At 35.5% G+C, this 27,861-nt stretch overlaps 1 protein-coding gene across 2 annotated transcripts in view; it reads right to left on the bottom strand.

The window, feature by feature from the left end:
- The window catches only part of LOC145291482 (uncharacterized), an 848,143-nt gene that overhangs the window by 650,461 nt on the left and 169,821 nt on the right, over positions 1-27,861 (bottom strand). For both annotated transcript variants that reach the window (XM_080137367.1, XM_080137394.1), the window contains exon 2: positions 10,327-10,382. The gene's annotated coding sequence lies outside the window, so the exon portion shown is untranslated. The remainder of the gene's footprint in view (positions 1-10,326; positions 10,383-27,861) is intronic.

The raw sequence follows: 27,861 nt of genomic DNA, 5'->3' as shown, positions 1-27,861 counted from the left end.
TTTTATATATATAATAATGGATGACCATTTATTTGGGCCACTCGAGTATAAAGGTTAATGAAATGAGATGATTACTAATTAGAATAAGTAAATCTGGAAGATATATAATTAATTTTCCGAATTTTACTGTTACTAGTTCCCCACCCCCACATTCTCGGTATGCAATTTCCTCTCAATCGAACGTTAGTTGACTCACATACATGATAACATTTCCATAGCATCTTTTATAATCTGTGTATTTACCTTTTAGGTCCCACTGTCCAATAAATAGGACGCCAAATACTCTTTTTTTTAATCTATAAGATAATAAATAATAGTACTGCTTACTCTGAAAAAAGGATAAAATTCAATTATATTCATCAACTTCTCTCTAAGAGTTGTTGAAAGCCTCTTAAAAGTTTTTGTGAAATTTGCTAGAATTTTATTTGTTCAACGATGTATAAAGTTATATAAATGAGTCTTGCAACAATAAGCCGCTAACTTATGGCCAAAAGCGAAATGTAACTCTTTGTGTGAACTGCTTTTCTCCTTACCAAAATGTGTAAATTTTATATTGAATGTGTCATCCTTTGATTTCTAAAATATATCACATGTATTAAGTGTCGTATTTATAGGACACTCGTTATTTCGCTTTCAAAGTAAAATATGTTTTTCCTTTTAATTTGTGTATGCTGACCCATTTTTAGTGATTACACAAATTTTCACCTTAATAGTAAAAAAAAAAAAAAAAATAGATACGCTTGGACTCAATAATACTGGCATTGTGAACAAACTGATAAGAAGCCAGCCAAAGATGCGATTCTGCATTGCATCTCTGTTTGAGGATGCAACATTTCTTTTACATTCATTATTTTTAAATCAGGATTGATTTTTTACTTTAACAGAGGCAGGGTGCGGCTACCAAGATCGATTTTTTTTTTTTACTTTTATTAAGAAAAATGTAATCTTATTTATTCATAACCAAAATAGCATTTTTTTTCAGGCGAGTAAATCCTTAAGAAAAAATACATGGTTGACCTTTTTTTTTTTTTTTTTTTTACCATTTTTAAAAGATGACAATTAAAAAAAAACGAAAAGCCAAATACTTTTTTTTTTTTTTTTGCTGGCAAAAAAATCACATTTCAGTTATATAAATTTTTAATTACCTATCACCTCTTTTAATGTGTGATTTATATATATTTGAAATATAGTTTTAATCTTTGGTGCTACACCTTATGATTTTATGTAATATATTTGTGAATTGGATATTTTTTAAAATAGAAATAGCTCCAGACAAGGCATGAAGCCAGTTGATGTAAGGAGCTAACAAGAACAAGAAAAAAATAATTATCACAAACAGGAGATGTTCAATAACCTTAAGTCTTGAAAATACCAAAGCTATAGGTAGGAGGAAAACAGTCAGCAAGAAGAGAATTTCACAAGCCTGCAGTTCATGAAAAGAACCTACTGGAATAGGAAGCTGTTTTACGATAAACTGTCCAAGTAGCAAAATAATAGAGACCCTTAGACCAACGAGTCAAACAAGCTGTAACAAAGGAAGCAGTGAATCGATCGGACAATTCTGAGGAACACATGCCATAATAATATTGATAGAAAAGATTGAGACTAGCAACATCACAACTGTGAGAGAGAGAATGCACAATTTCTACATTTGTTTTTTTTAATTGGGTAATAAAAACAGGTTTATTTTACAAAATAGTCCAGTAAAATTATTTCTTTTAGCTAACATTCACTATTAGAATGACTTACTAGAAAAACTTACAGATGATACCATTAAAATCCTGAGTTATGTTATGTGACTTGGTACTGGTGACTTGACTACGATCGACAGAAGATATTATCATTGTGCAAGAGTCTTCTTTTTTTTTTTCAGCTATCAAGCATGCATGAGTGACAATGACTTTTGCTTGAGTCTGCCATGTTTGATGAGGGGAAATATCATTGTGTGCAGGAACTATAATCGCTTCAAAGAGTCGAAGTGCTTATGTTTTCTTGCTGTCTTATAGATGGGACAAAAAATGAGTTCAAGATTCGATCATCAGTATCAACTTTCTTCTTAATCTTTTTCAAACATTTAGGTTTTACTTTTTTCAAAATGTTTGCTTTTTCTATGATGGCTTCAGAAAGAAGCTCTGTTTCGTTTGAGCTGTCGTTTTCCGCTTCATAATTTACCTTAAAAATTCTTAAAACAACTGATATGTTCCATGAAAGTGAAATATTCGTTTGAAGTAGATGAGTGGTCTTGGCTATTGTATTCACGTAATAATCTAGTAAATCGACTTACTGAACAAGTGTCCATGGTTGGAGCTGTTGTATCTTTAAGCGGGAGGCTTTTGGCATATCTTTCAAAGTCTTCCCAAGCTGTTCTACTAGCCAATCATATCCTTGACCATTGACCAGCCAATCATATTCTTGTGAGAAGGAACCTGAATGTATTCATATTCATCAGCAACCATCGAGCAATTAAGTATATCAATTATCACTTTTAATGAATAGACCTCGTCATTGAGATTCTTTGGATATTTTTCTATTTTTTTTTTATCAATGTTTTCAATTTTGGTGCCAGCTTGTAGTATTTAATTTAATTGTAACAGACACGGAATATGCGTTCAAAATTTTAATTGCTTTATTTAATATTGAAAATAACACCTTGCAAAAATCCAAACAAACCTCGACTGAACCTAGAAATAAATAAGATGTCACGTTTTTTTTAAATATTAAATCAATAGGTTCAATCAATATTGTATTGTTTACAGTGTGTTGAATGAGTTCTCATAGATTATTGCAATCTTGTCTTGATTTGCGCCATATCTGTACTGGACTGCATTTTAAGTAGGTGAGAATAAGCAGCAACAAGACAAGCAGGAAAAACAGGTAATGTGAGCAAGAAATGTAAAAAGTATATTATATTTCTAGATAAAACTCCTGATCAAATAGAATTGCTGATAATCCTTTTTTTCCATTTTTTTGTTCTATCTCTGTATGTACAAGCTGATTCGAAACTAACTCTCTATTATTAAGTGCTTATAATTTATTACAGAAAATTCTTTTACAAGAAATGAATATAATAAGAAAGTGTATAGAATGAGGTTTTATTTAACATGGGCGCCAGCATTTGAACTAGCTTTTCAGTACGCCTAGGAATCGCATCAACAGATTTCACGAGGAACTTTTGTTTTTTCATTAACGAGTCAACCCTTATCAAGGCTAAAAACACATTTAAAGATGAGGATTAATGAGATGGATAGATTGGCAGATGACTAATAGTATGAGGAAATTTAAAATCTCTACATCACCAGCACAACAGCTGACCCAGAAATTGTTTTTTACCCATAGTCACAAATATCACTCATGGAATTTGAAGACTAAATGAAAAAAATAGAGGAGAAGCCTTGCAACTTTTGCCCTCGCCATTCATTTCTTGTGAGAATAATATTTTAATAATAAATTTCAAGTATAGTTACTTTCCAGTCTGTATATTAATGTTTACATTTCAGTTACGTTCAATATGTTTTTGAAATTTTAATTGCTTTATTCAATATTGAAAATAACACCTTGTAAAAATCAAAACAAACCTCAACTGTAAAAATAAATAAAATGTCATGCTTTTTTTTTTATATTAAGTCAACATATATGCTTTTAGAAAGATTTATGAATGCAAAATTAAAATGAAATAACACACGTTATTAGTTATAAGTGTTGTATTGCATAGTGTGAACGGGAGTGGGGACGTTTATAATAGGAGATAGATTATAGAGGTGAAGAGAGATGTAATAAACAGTTCTGTAAACATGGAGAGGAGATACATTATTGGTTAAGGGGATACAGTCAACACTTTGGAAAGGGTTTCATATAAAGTTCATTATACAAGACGAGTACAAAACACATTACTTTGTGGTTGATAACAAATGAAGACAAAGGCTTACATAACAATATGAAGACATTTATTTTCCAGCTGGTGATGAGAATGATAAGAATTCGATGCCTTGTTAGATTGCTACATTTTGTCTTCACCTCCTCCCTTCGTTTTCTGAAGGAGCTTAGGCTAACTCTTTCAAACTCGAACTGAACTCTGACTGTTCTGTCTCTCTTCTCTCAACTGCCAAAACTGTTTTCGAACTCTAACTTAACTGCATATATTGAATCTATATTTCTTTGTGACGTCAGAAAGTGGCCAACATGCGCATGTTTTGTATGTGGGTATTGCATATGCTTCAAACACATGTCCTTGCGACATAAAAGACATTCCTTGATTTGATTGTTCCTTATTCCTCTGATCTAACTTTGTTTTTATAGTTATTTCTAACTACAATGGATAATTCCACTGCTTTTCTGGAATCGTATCTAAATGACAATAATGTATTTATTTTAACTTTTGATATTGAGTTCAATTCCAGCATTCTCCTGTAATAATAATTTATCTTCGACCCTAATTACTTTGTTTCTAATTAAAAACCGGGAGCTGTCCCCTTCAGTATGCAACATAAGTATATTATATTTCTATGAGTGTTAACTGGAATCGGAAACAAAAAAGAAAATCGTAACTTCTTGGGGTATCGGAATCAGTATCAGAAAACTTTTGTGCCTGTTTTTCTAATTTTTTATTCTGTTTATTTCTTTGTTTTTATTTTAAAACTTAATTTTCCATGATGCGTATTAATGATAAAATGACAAATATTTATTGATTTTAAACTACCAGTAAAACTAATACCATCTATAGGTCACCTCCATAAGTGTATTTTTATATTTGCGAAAATATATGCACATATTACATAGGGTTTTGAAGTAATGGCCCATACACAAAAAAAAAAAAAAAAAAAAAAAAAACTCTATATTTAGAAATTTAAAAAGAATTGGAATCGGTGATTGTATCGGGACCAGGAATTTAAATAAAATCTGTAATTGTGTCAGAATCGTCCCATCACTAATTTCTATACACAACTCCTTATCAAATCGAATTGCTAAGAATCTTTTTTTCTCTCTTTCCTCAAAATCTCTATGTATGGCTTCTGTACATATATAAATGTATGCACATACACAAGGTTATATGATTATTGATTAATATACTTTCTCAATAACAAAGCATATTGATCGTTTTTCTGTCTACCTCAGCGATTTGAATATTGCCAAACCGGTTCAATCAATATTTTAGTACCTAACTAAATTCTTTGCGTGATTGAAAAAATGCTATGTTCAATTCTGTAGGGGATTATTATAATTTCCAATATGTTTTTCTTTTTCAGAAAATTTCTTTTAAACACACAAGAGAAGCAGCACATTCATCAAGAAAAAAATTATTTCCTGGTTGAAATTTTTTATTTGTAAATTTTTTTCAAAAACATAAAACGCATCCTTAAGATATGGTCATTCAAACTGGAAACTTTGAACGGAAATCTGACAGGTCAAAGTAAATGCAATTTATTTTGAAAACTATACTGGAGTATTACATTTAAATTCAACATTAAAAAAATGTAACTTGTGTATAACCAAAAAACTTAAAATCTTACAAATTATCTAAACATCAGGTCCACAAGATTCAAAATGACCTCACCAAGTAAATATTTGCTTAGGACCAAGTAAATATTTGCTGAGGCTGATTTTTTTTAAATTTAACACAAATGTACTGTATGTGTGTAGCAGTATTCTCAGATAGGTTTTGTATTGGAATGTCTTCTATAAATATTGATAATCGAAAAAAATTTGATGAAAGGCGATTTTAACTAAAGTTAATACCCTATACAGCCTAACATCACAACATTTCGATCAATGTGCAGTAGTGGATAAAGCACTTGATAAAATTCAGTTGTAAGTTACTCTTCTGGGGGTTGAAAGTTCAATCCTCAGTGTGGGTGACACTCAAAATTCAATTGCGGATTACTTAGGACTTCTTCCCAGTCATGGCTGACGAAATGAGAACATGCTTCCCCCGTAAATTAAATAAAGGTTTCTGTTTGAAATTCTGTGCTGATTCCCTGAGTTTAGCAAGATATATATAATACAATTATGTTATCAAAGTGTAAATCTTTTACCATGCAAAACCTATCAAGATAAGAAAAGTTCAACTGGAGGCCTCTTCAGTAGAAAGATGGGATTTTGTCGATTGTTGATGGTATTTATGTTGATGGGGCACAAGTGCAACAAGTCCTTTATGGCACATTTCATTCAAGCAGAGGGGCATAAGTTCAACAAAAACACAGATGCAACATTCTGGTGATGGGGCAGTGGTTGGAGCTTGGTAGACAGTGAAAAACCTATTAGAGTAGTGGCCCATTTTAACTGTCTTATTATGGTTCATACACTAGTCCAGATGCGACAGATATACTCCATGCATGAGCAAAGGCTTTGTTGATACTAACAAGTGAGAAAAGTTTTCTAGCCCAGTAGAGAGAGTGTAACTTCTTTGTAACAGACTTAGAAGTATATCATCCAAAAAATAAATAAAAAGTAATAGTAAAAAATATCAGAACCCAAACATTTGGTATTCTAAAAACCATGCTATTATTATTATTATTATTATTATTATAATAATAATAATAATAATAATAATAATAATAATAATAATAATAATAATAATAATAATAATAATAAGACAAATTAGCTAAGCAAAATCAAATATCGATGTGTCAGAAGCGAAGACATTTAGGTCTAAATTCTAATTATATATTAGATTGCAATATTTCAAATAGACAGAATAAAATCAGACTCAACACTTATATAAAATAATGAATATATATTCTTTATTAATGAGAATATTGATCAATGTATACAGAGTATTTTGTCACTAAGCATTCCTAAGATTTTCTTATAGCAATCAAAACTTGCGAATAAAGAAATGTGAGGTTATGCTTGTAATCTGAAAGAAAATGCAGGTCAGTGATTTTTTAAAATAATTCAAGTCACTTACCTGACAATTATTTTTTGTGGCTCGTGACTTTGGGCTAAAATCAAAGTGTAATGATAGTATATAGATGTACTTAGTAATTTTCAATAATACTTTTGAACAATTTAGGAAATTTTAAGACGGCCCCTGGAGTAAATGTGATATTATGGTATAAGGAGTCGAATAGACATTTTCTAGTCATGGTGACAAAGGATAACCAACAACACCCATTTTCCCATGCTTTGAATGGCCTTGTGCCTAATTTGTTCAAATGTAAATTATTTATATTTTATGCAAGTAAATATTTGAAAGTGTAGTATCTGTTCTGTTCTCGATCAGAGGAGATGAAATCGTTCTTGATTGATTTTTATCACATTTAGAGTGCACCGTTTTGGGAGAGCTGAATATGCAGAAAATAAAACGATCTTTTGACCTTTTGTTTGACTTTGTAGATGCAAGTAAATACAGACTTGAATCATATTATAAACCTGTCTTGCATTGATAAGCAATTTGAGAAAACCTCATGCACATGTTGCTGTGTAACATATACCTAACAACAGATGACCATGAGGAGTTTATATATATATATATATATATATATATATATATATATATATATATATATATATATAAAGGCTACAAAATTGAATGACGTAGAAAGAGAAAGTGAAGGAAAAAAAATAAAAGCAAAAGATAGAAAATAAGAATAGAGAAAAACAGTGAAAAGAAAGAAAGAGAGGGAAAATATCTATTTATATAGATTTGACAATTGCTGTGGTCACTTAATGTCAGATTGCAATAGTTAAGTATGGCGATAAAGCGAGTTTTGTTAAGTTTAAAGGGAAATACATTATTATATTATTATACATTTTATTGTGATGTAAAATGTTTGCCTACTTTTTTAATGTTGACTTATTTGATCAAAAAACTGACATTTCTTTCTATAATTTTGGATGAAAAAAGGACTCTAGTCTGTAGAAAATAAGATTTTCTAAATAAGATAAGAAAAAAAGGACTGTAGAAAAAAGGATGTCTGTAGAAAATAAGATTAATTATGAAGAAAAAAAAAACTAAATCATTTGGGGAAAAAATTCTCGACTCTATAAAGAAGATCCATGTGTATTTATATGTCTGTGTGTGTGTGTATATATATATATATATATTTGTGTGTATGTATACAGATGTACTAAATTGTGTGTATATAAATGTACGTGTGTGTGTGTATATATATATATATATATATATATATATATATATATATATATATATATTAGTGTTGGGACGATTGATCAGAATTGGGAATCGGAAAAATCAGAAGATTTGGTAGTATCGGAATCAGAAAAATTGATGCCTATTTTCCAATGCCAAAATAATTCTTTTAATTGTCTTTTTTATTTGCTTTTGTTTTAAGTAAAATTTCCCATTGCTAATAATAATGATATAATAAATATTTATTGATTTTAAATTAGCAGTAAAGCTAAAATCGATAGATCACCATCCATAAGTGTATTTTGACGTTTTGGAAAATATCTGTATATTTAATATGTGTTTTTACGAAAATCGGGGAAAATGACAATCTTATAGTTAAATAATCAGAGATTTATAAAGAATCGGAATCGGTAATTTAGCATGGAATCGGGAACAATATTGGCAACCTCCCATCACTTATACATATATATATATATATATATATATATATATATATCCGTTCCATCAGGCAAAGTTAATAAGTTAAAACGTGCCAGATGAAACACTTTCATGTTTTTAATGGGACAAGAGAAAAAAAAGAAATAGCAAGTAAGACTTCCCCCACTTACCTTCTGTTAAGTTTGCAGGTTGAAACAAGTAACGTAGAAAGCAATACAAATGACGACTTAACAAACAAAGGTAGATCAAATAAGAAGTGTATTAGGAAAAGGTATATTTACAGGATATTTACATAATGGTGTCAAATAAGAGAGTCTTTTCTGGAGAAACATATCTGCTATCGGCGGCCTTCGGTGGCTTCTGGTGAACACACACTCAGACTAACTGAGTCTTCCTATTTATGTGTAATTACTATCCACATATGCAAATGAATGTGTGCCACCACAACACCTTCTAAAATTAATTCATATGGAAAACACACGTAATATGCACAATCTTCTCCTTTTTATACCGATTGATATGTTATTTTCTTTATTTTTCTTTTAAACATTCCAGTTTCAGACGTTTGTTTTCTTATTTCTTTTTAAATGGATGGCCACATTCAATGCTGCCAAGACTAAGCTTGTTTCCTTCAATAATTACAAGAAACCTTCTCAACCACTACTAGATATGGCTAAAAATACATCACCTGAAAGTACTTGTTTCAAACTCCTTGGCTTAACGTTCACAGGGAACACGAGTTGGAAGAGATACATTGAGAGCATTGCCAGTACCGCTGCGAGGAAGGTGGGCTCTCTCTACCATGCTAGAAAGTTACTTACGCCGAATGGTGGCCTTGTAGAAGTATCCTGTACTTCTGCAAGGCCACCATTCGCCCATGTATGGAGTATTGTTGTCACATTGGAGCTGGTACATGCTACTAGTCTCTTGCTCCTGAACGGGATTCAAAAGAGAGTCGCCAACCTGATAGGTCCTGAACTGTCATTTACGTTTCAATCTCTGTCCCATCGACGGAATGTTGCATCCCTCAATCTGTTCTACAAGTATTTTAATGGTGGATGCTCCGTCGAACTACAAGCCCTTGTAACCCCTCGATGTAAATTCTCTTGACAAACCTGACAAGCAGTAAAATCCCACCCCTACACAGTAGAGATCCCTAGATGTAAGAAGGCTTTCTACTCTAATAATTTCTTCCCAGAACAGCTAGACTTGGAACTTCCTTCCAGATTCCTGCTTTTCCAACTGTACTGACATGCAGAAGTTCAAGTGTGATGTGAACAGACATCTTGCTGCTCAAATCCCTACATAGTATACTTGCAACTTGTGTCTCTGATAGTAGCCCCCTACGTCAAAGTGGCACTGTGCTTTTTCTGGTATGAAAATGGAATTTAAAAAAAAAAAAAACTTTACCGATTTAGACGTTGATTTCATATGAATATAAATCATAGTGCAAACACTGGAGAAGCATAATTGTTTTTCATCATTTTTGACAGCGGAGTGGGGGCGGGGGCGGTGTACAGTCATTAGAAATAAACCAACCCTATTCCAGTTCTTTATACCAGTTGATATTATTTCAATCATTTTTTTTTATTATTATTATCAAACAGTGCCAATTTAAACCGAGCTCTCCATAAATAAACCAAGTCGCCTGCAGATCATCTCTACGAAGTACTGTACGCCCCGCCATGGTACATGGATCCACTTCACAGCGAAAGAAAACAAAAATATTACCAGTTAGAAAAATAAAAAGAACTGAGAGAAGAAACAGAAAGAAAAAAAAAAAAAAAGGCATTACTTACAACTGTCTGCAAGGACATCACTCTGTCATCAGATACACTTCTTATACAAAGTAATCCTGTCAACAGAGAAAAGAAAAGGGGGAAAATCGCAATGATATAGAAAGGAAAAAACAAGCGCAAATAAGCATTTAATTTGAAACCAGCTGTTCTAAGTAAGCAGGGTAATAATATTACATCTTATGAATACTTGACTGTGTATTTGGATAACAATTATTATACGCTATCAGTGGTATGTGTTTGAGAAAGGGAATCTATTAGAGAGAGAGAGAGAGAGAGAGGGAGAGAGGGGGGGGTAAGGAACTGAAAAAGAAAGTAATGGGGAAGGAGAGAGAGAGTACTATTATCTCAGCTCTAGAATGTGCCTATGAATGTGCGCATACGATACACTAATCATCAAAGATGTCTTTTCCCTTTTGCTTTAATTTTCTTGTCATTTTGTTTTTTTATTGGGATGGGGCATCCACACATAATTTCAGTCACTCCAACCGAGAGATCTTTTTGAAATTCTTGTTCATGTGTCCGCCTGCTCCTACAGTTACTGGAATGATGGAAATCTTCCAAAGATTCCAGTTTCTTTTCAAGTCGTACATAAGACCTTGGTATTTCGTTATCTTTTCCCTCTTAGCTCTGTTAAAACCAGTATCGTTAGGGACACTTACTTTGACTCAGCATGGGCTCATGTGTGATGAGAGAGAGAGAGAGAGAGAGAGAGAGAGAGAGAGAGAGAGAGAGAGAGAACAGTACTAGGCAAGGTATCTGATATAGAGTTTATCTTTGTGTGTATATATTAAAGATAGATATATATTGAATATCATTGGAGATGTCTAAGTAAAAGCGAGAAAGAAAGGAGTATCACGCATTGCCAGAGTAACATCAACTGGAGAATCTATATGTTTGTCTCTATATGAGAGATAAACGATACACCAAACATTACCAGAGTGTGAATGTGCAAAGATCACATAATAGTAGGAGAGAGAGAGAGAGAGAGAGAGAGAGAGAGAGAGAGAGAGAGAGAGAGAGAGAGATGTACCCATGTTCTAACAGAGGTATCCCAACCAGAGTATGTCTATCAGTGTGTGCATGTTAATGAGAAAAACAGACACACAGTGTAAGATATACACATTACTATTAGGGAGATCTCAATTATAACTTATGCTTTTAAATGTGTGCGTAAATGAATAACACACAAAGAAAGACAGACAGAGAAGAAGGAGCAGAGAGATAGTGGGGGGCACAGAGAGATAGACAGAGACGGAGGAGAGACAGAGAGTGAGAAAGAGAAGAAGGAAGGGAAGAGAGAGAATAAGGTGTAGGAGAAACACAGTGAGAAAGAGAGAGAGAGAGAGAGGAGAAAGAGTAATAAGGACAACAAAGGAAAAAAAGAAACGCAAAGGGGAAAAAGATGGAGAAAGGAGAAAAGAAGGACGAAGTGGAAAAGGAGAACAAAGGGGAAAAAGGGACACAAATAGGAAAAAAGTGGATAAAGAGGAAATAAGGGGACAAAGGGATAGAAAGGGGAAAAGGAGGAGAAAGCGGTGGAGAGACTGAAAGAGGGAAAGGAAGAAAAATAGGCGAGATTAAAGGAGGGAAAGAGAAAAAAGGAAGAGAAACTGAAAAAGAGAATAAGGAAAAAGAAAAATGAAAGGAAAAATCAGAGAAAAAGATAAAAGCCGAGAGAGAGAGGGGGGGAAAGAGTGAGGTACGTAGAGAGAAAGAGAAGAAGGATGAAAGACACACAGAGAGAAACAGACAAAGAGACAGTGAAAAAGGAGGAAAAAAGGGAAAGAGGGGGAAAATGGGATAGAAAAGGGAGAAATGTGGGCACAGGGAAAAAAGCAAAAGGAGGGAAAAAAGGAAAGGGAAAAGGGGAAATAGAAAGGAGGAACAAAAAAGGAGAAAGGGAGGACAAAGGAAGGAGAAAGGGAAAAAAGGATAAAGGAAAAAAGAGAAAGGAAAAATAGGAGAAGGGAAAATAGAGGAGAAAGGGGAAAATAGAAGAAAAAGGGAAGAAGATGTAGAAAGGGAAGAAGAGGGAGAAAGGGAAGAAGGAGGAGAAAAAGAAAATGGAGGAGAGACTGAAAGGCAAAGGGAAAATTGGAGAAAAACTGAAAGATGGAAAGGTAAAAGTAAGGAGAGACTGGAAGAGAGAAGTGATAAAGGAGGAAAGACTGAAATAGGGAAAATGGAGGAGAGATTGAGAGGAGGAAAAAGGAGGAGAAACTGAGAGGCGGAAAGGAAAAAAGGGGAGAGACTAAAATAGGGAAAGGTAAAAGTAAGGATAGACTGGAAAAGGGAAAGGGAAAAATGAAATACATGGTAAGAGGAAAGAAAAATAAGAGCCACAGAGAAAAAATAAAGAGAGAAAAAAGAAAACAAGAGACAAATTAGAAAAGGAAAAAAGAAGATAAAGAAGAACAGAAAAAAGACAGAAAGAGAGAAAGGAAAAGAAAAGAGATAGAAAGAGAAAGGAAAAGAAAAGTGAAAGAGAGAGAGAGAACGGTAAAAGGAGAGAGAGACCGGTAAAACGAGAGACAGAGAGAGAAAGCTAAAACGATAGGCAGAGAGAGAAAGGAAAAAGGAGACTGAGAGAAAGAGACAGAAATGAAAAAGGAAGAAACTGAAGGAGAAAGTAAAAAAGAGAGAGAGGGAAAAGGAGCGACGGGAAGCGATAAGACAATGAGGAGGGAGAGAGAGAGAGAATAGAAGAGAAAGAAGAAAAGGGAGAGAAATGCGAAAAACTGGCTGATCGTTGTTGTCATAGTTCACCAACCATCTTCATCTTCTCTCACTCAATCCTCATCAATCTTATCCCCCTCCCACCGACTCATCTCACCTCACCCACCACCCTTACCGCTTTTTTCCAACTCTATAACTGACACAGCAGTCAAGAGACTCTTTCATATGCAACGTTGGCTTTTAGGCTCAAGAAAAACATGAACCAAAGATTTATACAGAGCGGCAGCGGCGACGGCGACCGACAGTGCCGGGAAGGGGTATCTTAGAAGCTTTGGCTGGCGTGCGCGCGTGCGCGCACGCACACACACACACACACACACACACACACACACACACACACACACACACACACACACACACACACACCTCAGATACTAATGTGAACAGAACGATAGAAAAGCTGAGTCGCGATGTTGCAAAATGTTTTGTAAAATAAACATTTAAGATGAAACCGAATCCAAATGATTATAAGCGTAGATACATAAATATAAATCTCCAAGTGAAATTAAAAACACACCCTGGAGGTTGCTCGTCTCGGGAAGCACCTCCCAGTTGTATTTAACTGGGAAGCATGTCAGGATTAATCTCTGATGCCTTTGGTTCTCTAGTTAATGGTGTGTGTGTGTGTGTGTGTTAGGGTCCATATTTACTTGTCTCCCTCTACGAAGATAGAGTTAGATGCCAAGTCGATTTCTAATGCAAGGAAAATCCAGTTCTTCAAAAAGGAGCACCCTGAATAGGACTAAAAAAAATATTTTTTAAATACAAAATAAAAATTTCCCCGGCCAAAACATACTTCTCCTCCTCTGAGGATAAAGCGAGAAGATCAAGAAACATGCATAATTGAATTGTGGCGAGATAAGTAAATATTTTTGCAGTGAGGTAAAATCGCCGTTTCAGACAACTCCATATAAAATTTAAAAACATTCCCAATTCCCAGGTAGTATCTCTTTCTTTGTGACAAAAGACAGTTCTGTCAAAGTTGAGAATATTTCTTTTTTAAACCAGACAACTTTCTTGAAACTAACCTTCTCTAAATGTTGCTCTCTCATGAGAAAGTAAAAAAAGTAGAAAGTGAACCGTGGATTTACTCTCAGCAATTTCATAACTCTCACTTCCATTACTCATATCTTAGTCCTCACATTCCATGAGCGGGGAAGAATTGCTTTCTGTTGGACAGTTTTTGATCTGGAAATAGTATTTATCATTACTTTTTATTGTTCTTATTCCTTACATAAAATGGCTTCATGTCTTGCCTGGAGCGATTTTCACTAAAGAAAAAAAGTAAATATGATTGACAGCTTGGTATGAATCACTCATAAAAATATTGTTATTAATGAAAAACAGTTTAATCAAAATGAAATGTCAGTTGAATTGACCAATCAAAATGAATTGTCAGTTGAAATAACCAATCAAAATGAAATGTCAGTTGAATTAACCAATCAAAATCAATTGTCAGTTGAATTAACCAATCAAAATCAATTGTCAGTTGAATTAACCAATCAAAATCAATTGTCAATAAAATACGTATATTTTTACTCCTTTAATGAAAGATCATTTTAAGAAACAAATTTATAACAATTATATAATTTATATAACAATTATATAATTTATACAACATTTTATTTATAACAAATATAAACTGAAATATGTGTTTTAAAACCTACTGATAATACAGACACCCTTCGACCTTTAATGCAAAATATGGGATCACAACATATTTTAAAGCAGAAATGGGAAGTAAGAGTACTTACTTAACTCCTCCCCAGAAGGTTAGATACAAGGTTAGATGTGGGTTAGAAGAAAGTATTTCTGAGAAACTAACTGGATTCGAACCTGGCACACCTAAGTTTTCAGCCAGTGTCGTTACCAATTTCGCTATCGTAGAAGTCAGTGCAGTTTTTTTGTTTTTTTTACAGAAAACTCCTTATGACACAGGTGAGTCCCTATTTACTTACCTCCCTATTCCTGAGGCAAAGTTAGACAGAAGATCAATTTTTATGGTAAAAAAAATCCAGCTCCCCAAAAGGGGCTTTTGGGACAAAAATAATAATTTTATCCAGTCTAAAACTACTTATCCTTCACTCATCAAGAACAGAACAGATGCAACACTTTAATCATACATTTCTTAAAGGTATTAGATAAACTGTCATTACAGCCACTTACACTTGATATTTTCAAATGGTTACCTAGTCAAATACTGACCAAGATGAACGTTGCTTAACTCTGATGATTCAACAAGAATTGGTGTTTCAATATTATACAGCCATACTTTTCCTAGCAACGTAAATATCAAATATAGACTAACATGTTATTAAAAATGGCAATACACTGCAGCATGGTTCTGGTTTTTGTGTTTGTCAAAATAATATATTGACATATTTGGCTGAGATCAAGGTGTAGTGTCTGTTCTGTCGTCAGTCAGAGAACAATTCCTTCTTGACTGGCGCCATTTTTATTTTTGTCTAATCCAGTGTCTTTTTTTTTATCTAGTTGGGTAACCTCTACATAAAAAATGACTTTGTGTTTAATTTTACAATTATTGGGAGGCAAGTAAATCGGAACATATTTGGTTCATATTATGAAGAGCGTTCCAAAAGTAATGCCTCCTATTTTTTATTCTGCCCGGATGGATAAGAAAATAACCCCTATCATGAACGTGTGTCATAAGCAGAGATGCACAGTGAATTCCTGGCAAAAGTGTATTGAGAATGATGGTGACTATGTAGAAAAATAAATTCTGGAGCACAAAAGGTTGCTCGTTTTAATGGTACCACTCCCATCTTTGTAGGTTTCAATTTTTTTAGTCAAAAATATAGGAGGCTCTAATTTTGGAGCGACCCAAGTACATAAATCCTCGGTGAGAGGTCTGGATATTATTTGCCTCTTAGTGTCAAGGTTAACAATGTGGTCTAGCTATGTCAATCGATCAAGCTCACGAACAGGAACCACATAGACAATTCCACTTAAATTAAAATATATTTTTGTCTACTTAAGTATAGATTTATTTCCTTACATAGAAATTGCTTCTGGCATCGTCAGAAGAGATAATCCTTCACGTGATAATCCTTCTTTACAAAGTTCCAAAACTTGTCAACTAAAGAGAGAAAAACAGGGCATTTTTCTACTATAGACAACAAACCGAAAAAATGGTAAAAGAAAACAAATATATAACAAATAAATGTTACCAAAAGCAAGATAAGTTACTCTTCTACCTACCCGGATAAGTTTTGGGGGTTTTAACTTATTTTAAAGCGTTTATGAACTTTGAAATGCAAGTAATTCCTAGCTGGTAAGTTATCAAGAATCTCCAGACTGTTAAAATGAGAGTTATCGAACTTGGCGGCCTTCTTCTATATATTTAGATATGTCCCCTGTCTTGAGTGGATATTCTACAGTAATACGTGTTTATCCTACGTCGCGGGAAGTACTAAGTGAACTAACGTTGTTAGCAGAGCGTAGTTCTTTCGTGTGACAAATAGTATATCTGTTCAACTTACGTTGAAACACAATTGAAAGAAAGATGGCGTCATTTACGAAACGGCCATCTATTTTGCGAAGGAAAGAAAACAGAGTAGAAACAAGACATAAGTATATGATCTATCTTCACAGATTTACTTAAGAAAAAAACAGGGCACAGCAGTATTTTTGTCATTGCCACAAAACATACGAGAATGTGTTCGACACTTAGACATCACAGATATCAGCCGAACTGACAAATTAAAAATAATTATGGACAAATTGGACGAGATATATTTAAGGGATAAAAACACGAGGACATACATATCATTCAAGAAATTTTAATTCTACAAAAAAACTGCTGGAATAAACATAAACGACTGTTTGGTGCGTTATGAATTCTTGTACCAGAAATTATGTAAATACGCAAGCATTTTTTGTTTTAAATGCAACGAATATATCGGAAGAAAACGAAAAATTATCGAGGACAACATGTGGAAGTTCAACTTATGCAGCAATGAAGGATATTTTTAAAAAAGTGTTTTCTGATATTTCTTCATTGGAATGAAAAACAGTTCCCGCTATCAAGGAAGACATTGAAACTGTAAATTTCGATCGGAACGGAAGTAAAAGAGAACAAAAATTCTATCAAGGAAACAAAATAAATCCAACAGACAGACAAGATAGGACAATGCGTTGTTTCAAATTTGGTTCTATTAGGCATATTTTGCTAGAGACTGTACTGGTTTTAGTCCTAAAAATATTAATACTGTTGCAGATTCAAAACATGAATACCTCTCATTAATTATTTCCGAGACCTGTTATCGAACATTGATAAATGATTCCAATATAAAAATGTTTAATCTTTTAAAAGAGACACTGGGTATGGCAGTGTTGGATTCTGCCTGTTCTATAACTATTACTGGAGATCCTTAGCTGAATATATTTCTGGGTACATTAAATAACTGAGATAAGCAGTTAGTGAAGACTTAAATCCAATAGGACACATTTTGCTTTTGTGATGGAGAGAAGGTAAAGGCAATTAAAGCAGTTAAATTTCCAGTAACGATAGGAGGCTTAAAAAGTGTTAGAGCATATATAGAGGCTGACATTGTCAAAAATGATTTACCCTTATTGTTACTAAATTATAAATCAATGAAAACTGCTGATATGATACTAGATTCTAAAAGTGAAGTGACAGCTGTAAGATTTTAGGTCGATATATAAAATTGCAAAAGACAACTTCTGGACACTATAGTCTTCCATTGACAAATATGATTTTGCAGGCTGAAAAGTCACCAAACTTTGTTTTACAGTGTGAAGCTAAAAAAAAAATGCCCTAGAATGGAATAAAGAAGGAAGGCTGAAAAATTACAGTTTGTTCATGCATCAAAAGAGAAATTGGTATCATTAGTGAGAAGCAGTAGGGCTTTTCATTGTAAAAAGTTTCTAGCTCTAATTAAGGATGTCTGTGATTCCTGTTCTATTTGTTTAAGGCTTAGAAGATACCCTCTTCGTCCGGTGGTGAGATTGGCTCTTGGAAACCGGTTAAATGACACTGTATGTATGGATTTCATTTCAGACATAACCAATGCCACTGTAGGCATGGACTTAAAAGAATTCAGACATAACCAATGCTGGACTTTACACCTAATTGACGCATCCACTAGGTACTCTGCTGCCAGGCTGATTAAAACCAAGAAGAGCGAAGAAATTATTCGCAACATATTTTTAATGTGGATAGCAAATTTTGGAGTTCCCAAACGCTTCTTGAGTGATAATGTGTGAGAATTTAATAACGATGGTTACAGAGAGATGAATGAAAAACTGAATATTCAAACCTGCATTACAGTCGCTGAAAATTCATTCTGTAATGGCACTGTGGAACGTCACAATATATGTAATATTGGCTGAAGCAATGGAAAAACATTGGAAGATGAGAAATGTGAACCAGAAATAGCATTGGCTTGGACTGTTAGTGCCAAAAATGCTCTTCAGAATCATTCTGGACATAGCTGAAATGAGCTTGTTTTTGGATTAAACATAAATATGCCATCAGTTTTGATAGATCAACTTGCATTAGACACTTCAATAACCAGTGAGATGGTTAGAATAAATTTAAATGCCTTACATTCTGCAAGAAAAAAGTTCATGGAGGTTGAATCAAGTGAAAATAATTTGGAGAGCATTGCGATTTAATATAAGACATTACATGGATGAACGATCTGTGACATGGGACAGCGTTTACTATAGAAGACAAAACTATAAAGGATGGCATGGCCCTGCCAAAGTTTTGGGTAAAGAGGGTCAATGTGTATTGATCCGACATGAAGGAGCATTCTAGAGGATGTATCCATGTCACTTGAAGAAAGTAAACAAGGACCTTGGAAGGCCAAGGAATAAAGAAAATACAATTCCCTTAAATGAAAATGAATGAAGTCTTGGAAGAGGAAGTTGAAGATCAACATGAAGATTCTAATAGTAACAAGGAGGAACTGAAAGACAATACTACAAGGCTGAGTAAATGGAAAATAGTGGAATATAAAATTATTGGAAGTAATGAGTGGAAAACCAAAATCAACTGGAACTTATGGCCATTGGCGGAATATAGAACCAACTACAGAAAATGAATTGAGATAAGGTTATCAGTAGTGGTAACGTCCCCAAGTAACAGAAGGAGATCATGAAGAAGAACATGATTTCCTCACAACTGGACAAGAATAAGCAAAAGATGTCATTGATGCAAAGGAGAAAGAAATAAAAACATGAAAACTCACGAAGTGTATGAATGTGTCCCTAACATAGGTCAAAAATGCATATCAACAAGATGGGTGATAACAGAGAAAGTTAAAGATAACAAAAAGATAACGAAGATTTGTCTTGTAACACGTGACTATGAAGAAAATTCACATAACCTAAAAACACTCTCCAACATGCAGCCGTGAGGCTATGCATCTTGTAATACTAACAGTCTCCATTAAGAATTGGCAGATGGGGACCCCTGATTTCACCTCAGCATTTTTGCAAAGTGACATGCTAGAGTGAGAAGTTTTTCTCAGACTACCATTCGAGGCATGTCCAGAGTCAAGTGTGGAAGCTGAAAAGATGTATTTATGGATTAAATGATGCATCCCATTCATGGTAAAAATGAGTTACTCAGAAATTAACTAAACTAAAAGGAATGGTAAATGCATCTGACAATGCACTGTTTCTTTGGCGTGATTCATCCGAGAACTTGATGGGTATTCTGGCAATGCGTATAGATGACTTTATATTTTGTGGAAATGATTATTAAAAAAAAAAAATGTGATTTCAGAATTAAAAAGAAAATATTCAAGATTGGAATGCATGAAAATGGAACCTTCAAATTTCTGGGATTGTGCATTAGACAAATGGAAGATGGGATCATTATAAACCAAAACAATTATGTGTCATCTATTTCTCCAATATATATAAAGAAAGGAAGATCCTTAAGGAAAAATGATGAGATGAATGAAGACTAACAGATCAAATGATGTGAGTACTGACCCAAACTCGACCTGATGTATCATTTGATATGTGTAGGATGAGTAATACTGGAAAGTCTCCTAAAATGAAGTTACTTTTTGAAGGCAACAAGTCACTATTAAAGCTTAAATCAAAGACAAGGTCCATATCCTTTCCACAGCTGGGAAATTCTTCAGATTTGAGTGTGGTTTGTTATTCTGATGCTACCTATGCCAGCTTGGAGGATGGTTCCTCACAGAATGGATTTATCATCTTTGTTTATGATAAGATGAATAGACTGGTTCCTATATGCCGACCATCAAAAAACTTGACCAAGTAACAAAGAGCCCATTCGCATATGAGACTCTTGCATTCACTGAAGCTGCTGATGCAGGTGTATTGATAATTGCCATGCTGTAAGAAATGTTCAGACTACCCAAGTTGCCTGAAGTACTTTGCAAAACAGACAACACATCTTTGGTAGATACCTTAAAAAATCATTAAATCTTGTAAGTGACAGACTGATATAATGGAATAACCTAACATCCCCTAACAATGAACTATACCCTCTCACGTGACTGAGAGAGAAGGAAAAAAGACAGAAAGAGAATAAGCCAAGATGTCGAGTAACTCTTATGTCACCTGTATTGTACTTGTACTTACTTGAAACGACATTCACCCTGGAGGAGTTGAGTCGGCTTCATGAAGATGCACATCTCGTACCGCTGCGGCCCAAGCCCGGCGATTGGAGGCAAGATCCCGAGTGAGCAATAGCCAGTCACGTCTCCAACGAGACAGGCCATAGATGAGCGGGCCTGAAATAAGCTCAGCGTCGGCTTTGATAGTCCCGAGCCACATTCTTAGCTGGCCACCGACACGTTTTTTCCAGCCGGGTAGAGGACGTGAGGAGATAGCCTCGTGGATAAAGACCCCTGCATCACAGCGAGAGGCATGGCCAAACCATCGAAGGCATCGGGCCCGCTGTAGGTCAGTAATTGCCTGGAGATTGCAGCGACGCCGGACTTCTTTGTTGGCGACGAAATCCAAGGGACGGACATGGAGAATGTGGCGGAGATTGTAGTGGTCGAAAACTTCTACGCGTCGCAGATCCGCTTTCCGTATGGGCCAGGTCTCACATCCATACAAAAGTATTGAGCGGACGAGGGCTTGGTAGATTCGTATTTTTGTCCTCAGACGTATTTCAGGCCGTGACCATAATCGTCTTTAGAGTCGACAAAAGGCAGCTCGTGCGGCATTAATGCGTGCTTCAATCTCATTCATGCCTTGACCGGTACCAATGAACGTGCAGCCCAGGTATTTGAAGCTATCCGTCTCCTCGAGGGTTTCCCTGTTGAAAGTGACGGAGGACCTTTCTGCTTGGGGGATGCCAGCCGATAGAATCTTCGTCTTGCTGGTGTTGATTCTCATGCCGATGGCAGCTGCCTTCTCCTGGATTCGGTTCAGCACCGTCTGTATGTCTCTGTAGCTCTCCCCGAGAACCGCAATATCGTCCGCGTAGTCCAAATCGGTGAGATGAAAGTTACGCCCCACCACGACGCCAGGATATCCAGGCAGCGCCTGCTCCATGATCCAATCAATAGCGTAATTGAAAAGGGTGGGCGAGAGCGCGCATCCCTGGCGGACACCACTGCTGACGTTGAAGAAAGAGGAGTCCTGGCCATAACAGCGGACACGCGTGCGAGTCTGATGGTAGTAGGCCTTGATCAAGTTGAGTAGCTTCGGGGGGATACCATCTGCTTCCATCACTCTCCACAGGGTACCGCGGTCGACCGAGTCAAAAGCGGCAGCGAAGTCGATAAAGCATACGATTGTATGCTGTTGGTAGCACCAGCGCTGTTCCAAGGCTCGCCTCAGCGTGAATATTTGGTCGACGCATCCGCGGCCAGGTCGGAATCCGCATTAGTTAGGACGAGTCCTTCTGTCCCTTTCGTATTGAAACCGTCTCAGAATGAGGATAGTGAAGACTTTGGCAGCGACTTCTATAAGGCTGATGCCTCTGTAGTTACTACATGTCCGTTTGTCAACCTTCTTAAAAAAGGGAAGAAGGATGGCGTCACTCCAATCTTGGGGAATCTCCCCACTATTCCAAATCTCAGAAATCAGCTGGTGTAGGCGAGGGGTTAATTCATCGATTCCGGTCTTGTAGACCTCAGCCGGGATACCGTCCTCACCTGGAGCTTTGTTATTCTTCAACTTGGCAATGACGGCTCTGATTTCTTCATGGCTGGGGGTATCCGACGAGCAATCGTAGAGATCTGCAGCGGTGGGGGTGTTTTGACCTGGTATTGTAGGTGGAGGCTGGTGGTTCAGGAGTTCATGGAAGTGCTCGTGCCACCGATCCAATCGTGCGTTTAGCTCAGTAATGATTTCACCTCCACTGTTGTGGATGGATTCGCTCACGGATGACCTCGTCTGTGTGCTGGACTTCAATAGTTGATATAACTTGCGGGAGTCCCCTACCGAGGCCGCATGTTCCATGTCAGTTGCGATATCGTGCCAGTAGACATTGCGGTCGTTGCGGGCAGAGTGCGTTGTTTCTCGGCGAAGGCGACGATAGTTGGCATCTCCATTGAGTCTGGCACGTTTAGCCTCCTCACCCAATTTCACCGTTCGACTTGAGATCCAGTCCTTTTGACGACGCTTTGTGAAACCCACGGTGTTGGCCGCTGCTTCAGTGACGTCCTTTTTGAGTGCTTTCCATATATCTTCCACCGATTCTTCTGGTTGTAAACCATTGAATCGGTTGCGTAGGTCCAGTCGAAACTGAGTCGCAGTGTCGTCCACTTTCAGCTTCGTGATATCAAGACGTTTTTGACGGGAAACGTGTTTGTTGGCCTTCAGTCGCATTGTGAGCTTGGCTCTAACAAGGACATGATCCGATCCATGGGTATTTCCTGTTTCAGCACCTCTGTAAGCGCGGCAGTCACGCATATTGCTTACCCATCGTTTGCATATCAAAATGTAGTCTATCTGGTTTGCCGTGACACCGTCATTCGAGTACCACATCACCAAATGATGATTTGGATGCTGAAACTTCGTATTGGAGAAGTTAATGATACGTTCGCCATTGGCACAGCGATTCCCAACGCCAAATGGGCCCAGCATAGATCTTGTTTGAGCATCCGCCTTGCCAGTTCTGCCATTCCAATCACCTGCTATGACAAGCATGTCGCCGGCGGGGGTTCCGTTGACGGCAGCTTGTAATTCGTTGTAGAAGGTATCCTTTATAGCGTCGGCTGAGTCTCGCGTGGGTGCATAGACTGCGATGACAGAGACGTTGTGGATAACTCCTTTTAGCCGAATTCGTATTCCCTTGTAAATAAACCCCTTTGTCTTTCACCCATAACCCCGTATTTCTTGCTGTATTCTTATTAAAAGTAAGGATATAACAAATGGCGCCAGGATTCAAACTCACAAAAAGGGGACTTTAAGCCAAAAATATTGGAAAATGAAGAGAAGAAAATACTGCACGGATAAATTCAACTACTAAAAAAAAAAAAAAAAGCTAAGACACACAAAAAGTAAGTTATATTTTTTTTTAATTCAGTCTGTTATGGTACTGCTAAAAAAAAAAAAAAAGAAAAATTGACATTTCACGAAGCATTGAAAGGAACAATTTTTGAAAATGTCCATTTCAATTTCTTTGGTTTCATAAGAAGGAAAAAAAATACGGCAGAAAAAAACACGTGTAGGCTGTGTTTCAGTGTCAATTTCGTGGGTGTTGCAAAAACGTTGTCTACAAAAGAATGTTTTTTTTTGTGGTTTAAAAAAACTATTCAGTGAATTTATTTAATGCTTTATGCAGATACTGTTAACCTTTTGTTTTATTACTGTGTTTAAAGAGAAAAAAAAATTCTTCAACATGAAACAATTAGCCGAGTTTACAAAAACGATACAACTACCACTGGCGGCTCAGCAAAGTCAGATGGAATTTTTACAAAAAGAACAGTTAAAACAAAATGACGTATTAAAAACAATATTAATGAAACAAGAAGAAAAAAAGGATTGTCGGTTCACTCTGGAAGGAATCACAAATTCGCTGACAGAATTTTTATATGAACCAACGAATGGCTTAACGTTTCCAGCATATTATCGTAGATACGAAAATATTTTTTCCAAACGATGTCAGGCTTGGTCGGATGAAGAAAAAATTATTTTACTGTTGCAAAAACTGGGTTCCCATGAAAATACCAAGTACACAAATTTTATATTCCCAAGAAAACCCGAAGATATTTCTCTTAAAGTGACTATAGAAATTTTATCAAACATTTTCGGGGAACGGGATAGCTTATTTTATACTCATTATAGGTGTTTAAATATTTTGAAACAAGATGATGGGAGAGTAAATACCCAATGCGAGTTATTTAAGTTGAAAGACCTAAAAGAGAAGATGTTTAAATGCTTGATATTAGTGCAAGGGTTAACATCCTCGAAGGATAAAGAGATTCGTTCTAGGATATTATCGATTATGGACCAAGACATAGAAATAACCTTACAGAAAGTTACTGAGGAATGGCAGAATCTGTTAAATTTAAAACAGGATAATACTAGTATCGAAGAGAAAAATGTTGACAAAATACAAAGGGTGACCACTATGTAAAAAAATACTGTAAGACGTGTGAAGGAAAGAATCACTTCACAAAAGGGTGCTACTTCAACAGCAAAATATGCTATAAGTGCGGGCGTAAAGGACACAAGTCAACAGTATACAAAAAGGAGAAATATTATAAGCCTGAAATAAAACCATTGATTCTAAAAAAGAGTCTGTGTATGGTAAAAAAAGGAAATATATTGAAGTTAGAATCAATGGCCAGAAAGTAAACTGTCTTTTGGATACTGGAAATGCTATATTCTTAATTGATGAAACAACATGTAAGAAAATTGGTTCTCCAAAGCTGCAAAACACAAAGAAAATTGCCAGAGGAATGTCTGGAAATAGATTAAAATTTAAGGGTGAATTTTATACTAATGTGACTCTGAATGAAAAGACGTTAAAAACTAAAATATATGTGATACCTGGAAAAAATTCTAATCTATTCGGTATAGATTTGATGATACTTTTCAATTTATGGGAGAAACCAATGAACTCATTTTGCAAAAGAGTAAATGTGACAGGATCTGAAAGTCCGAAACGGCCAGGAAGATTTGTTGGGGATTTGAAGAAGGATTTTAAAAATGTATTTTCTGAAGGTTTGGGTAGCTGCACTAAAACGGAAGTGAAATTTGAACTAAAAGATGAAGCAAAACCGGTGTTTGAACTTAAAAGGAAGGTTCCGTATTCGGCATTAGAAACAATCGAGAAAGAATTGAATAGACTCGAAGAAATCGGAGTAATAAAAAAATGGACTACTCTGAATGAGCATCACCCACAGTTTATGTGAAAAAGAAAAAGAAAAAAATCAGGGTATGTGGAGATTTTTCGACGGGACTGAATGATTCCTTAAAGGACCATAACTATCCACTCCCTACCCCTGAGGAAATATTTTCTAAGTTAAATGGAGGAAAAATTTTCACAAAAATTGACTTGTCAGAAGCATATTTGCAGGTCAAAGTCCACAAAGATTGTTCTAAATACCTGACAATGAATACTCATAACGGATTATTTTCCCTAAAACGCTTGCTGTTTGGGTTGAAAGTAGCACCAAATTTATTCCAACAAATTATGGATGCCAGGCTAACAGACTTGGATTTTGCAATGGCTTATTTAGACGACCTTTTGAGAAGAAGCAAAAATGTTGAAGAACATAAAAACCATATTCGGAAGGTATTCGAGAAAATAGAAGACTATGGATTTAAAGTGACTCTCGAAAAATGTAATTTTGATATGGACAAGATTGAATATTTGGGACAAATAATTGATTGAAAAAGTAGAAGACCTAACCCAAATAGGACAGAAGCAATTAGAGACATGTCTAGACGAGACAATGTAATGAAGTTACAGTCATTTTTGGGTCTAGCAAACTACTATAATTCTTATATCCCAAATATGCACGAACTAAGAGCACCATTAAATGAATTGTTGGAGAAGAATAAAAAATGGTTCTGGACAAAAGAATGTGAGGAAGTATTCAAAAAAATTAAAATATGTTTGTTATCGGATCTAGCGTTAGCCCATTACAATCTGAAAAAGGATCTAATTGTAGTGGCAGATGCGAGTGAATATGATTTAGGAGTGGTGCTTCTACACAGAATGGAAAATGGATCTACTAAATCAATTTCTCACGCCTGGAGGGTTTTATTACCCGCTGAAAGAAAGTACAATCAGATTGAAAAAGAGGGTTTGGCGATTGTGTATGCCATAAGAAAGTTTCATAGATTCATTCATGAAAGATCTTTCATTTTGGAAACGGACCATAAACCATTACTGTTGATTTTTGGTTTGAAAAAGGGATTCCTAATCATACGGCAAATAGATTACAGAGATGGAGTATTATTTTGCTCAATTACGATTTCAAAATGAAACATCTAGCATCTAGTAAAATTGCACATGCAGATGGTTTGTCGAGATTGATCCCCAGTAAAACTGAATTTGAAGAAACTGTTATAACAACACTAAAAGAAGAAAATGAACTAACAGATATGTTAATAAATACTGTTAGAGAACTTCCTATTACACTTGAGGAAATAAAGAAAGCAGCGAAAACAGATAAATATATTAATAAGATAAAAAAAACAAGTGGGACAAGACAAAAAGAATAGAAAAGGATTAAAAGTGTTTCCATTTTCTAGGTGTGATGAAACTCTGATGTACGCAGACAGAGTGGTAATACCGCAAGTATGTCAAAAGAAAATCCTAAAGGAATTCCACATGAGACATCCTGGAATCTCCAGAATTAAGGCCCTAATGAGAGGATTCACATACTGGCCTGGAATGGATCAGGACATTGAGAAAATGGTGAAATTATGTAGAGGTTGCCAACTAGCCGCAAGATCTCCCCCCATACGGACGCAACCTTGACCTAAAACAGATGTACCATGGACAAGCATCCATATCAATTATGCAGGACCTCTGAAGGAATATTATTACCTAGTAATCGTAGATAGTATGTCAAAATGGCCAGAAATTTTTAAATACAAACACCCTACAGCAGCAAACACAATAAAAGTGCTGGACAAGATATTTAGTCGGTTTGGAGTTCCGAAAACAATTGTTAGCGATAATGGCACTATGTTCACAGGTCAAGAATTCAAGCACTACTGTGAGGCACTGGCCATTGAACACATTACAAGACCAACTTTTAACCCTTGATCAAACTGACAAGCAGAAAGATTTGTCGATACTTTTAAACGAGCTTTAAAAAAGAATAATATCAACACAGAAGAAAAAAGCATTAAAAAATGCTTAGTAATATATAGGATAACATCAAATCCAAATACAAATGCTAAATTATCCCCAGCTGAAATTATGTTTGCCAGGAAGGTACGTTTGGTGTTCGACCGGTTAATCCCAAGAGAAAAAGTAAAAAAAAGTATCAAGGATAATGTAAGGTACAAGACTTACAATGACGGGGATAAAGTTTTCTTCAAAAATTTTCGGGCAGGGAAGACTTTTTGGGAAGAAGGCATGATCTCAAGAAGAATTGGGAGAATGGTTTACATTATAAAAGGGCAGATTTTTTCCCACAAAAAAAACATATTAACCAACTGAGACTCCGATACATAGAAACAGTCAGAAACCAAGAGTTACCAATGGAAATGCTATATGACACTTTCCATATACAACCTCCAAACAAGGAAATACCAGTAACTCAGAAATCCAGTCAATCTTCAAAAGTAAAAAATCGGCAAACACAAATGGTGAGGAGAAGTGAAAGGAAAAGGAAAAGGACCGAA

Source organism: Euprymna scolopes, chromosome 2 (genome assembly GCF_053919585.1).
Source record: "Euprymna scolopes isolate OS-2025 chromosome 2, ASM5391958v1, whole genome shotgun sequence".
NCBI classification, from domain to species: domain Eukaryota; kingdom Metazoa; phylum Mollusca; class Cephalopoda; order Sepiida; family Sepiolidae; genus Euprymna; species Euprymna scolopes.
Note: the sequence above shows the minus strand (reverse complement) of the source record. Positions and strands in the feature narration are given on the sequence as shown.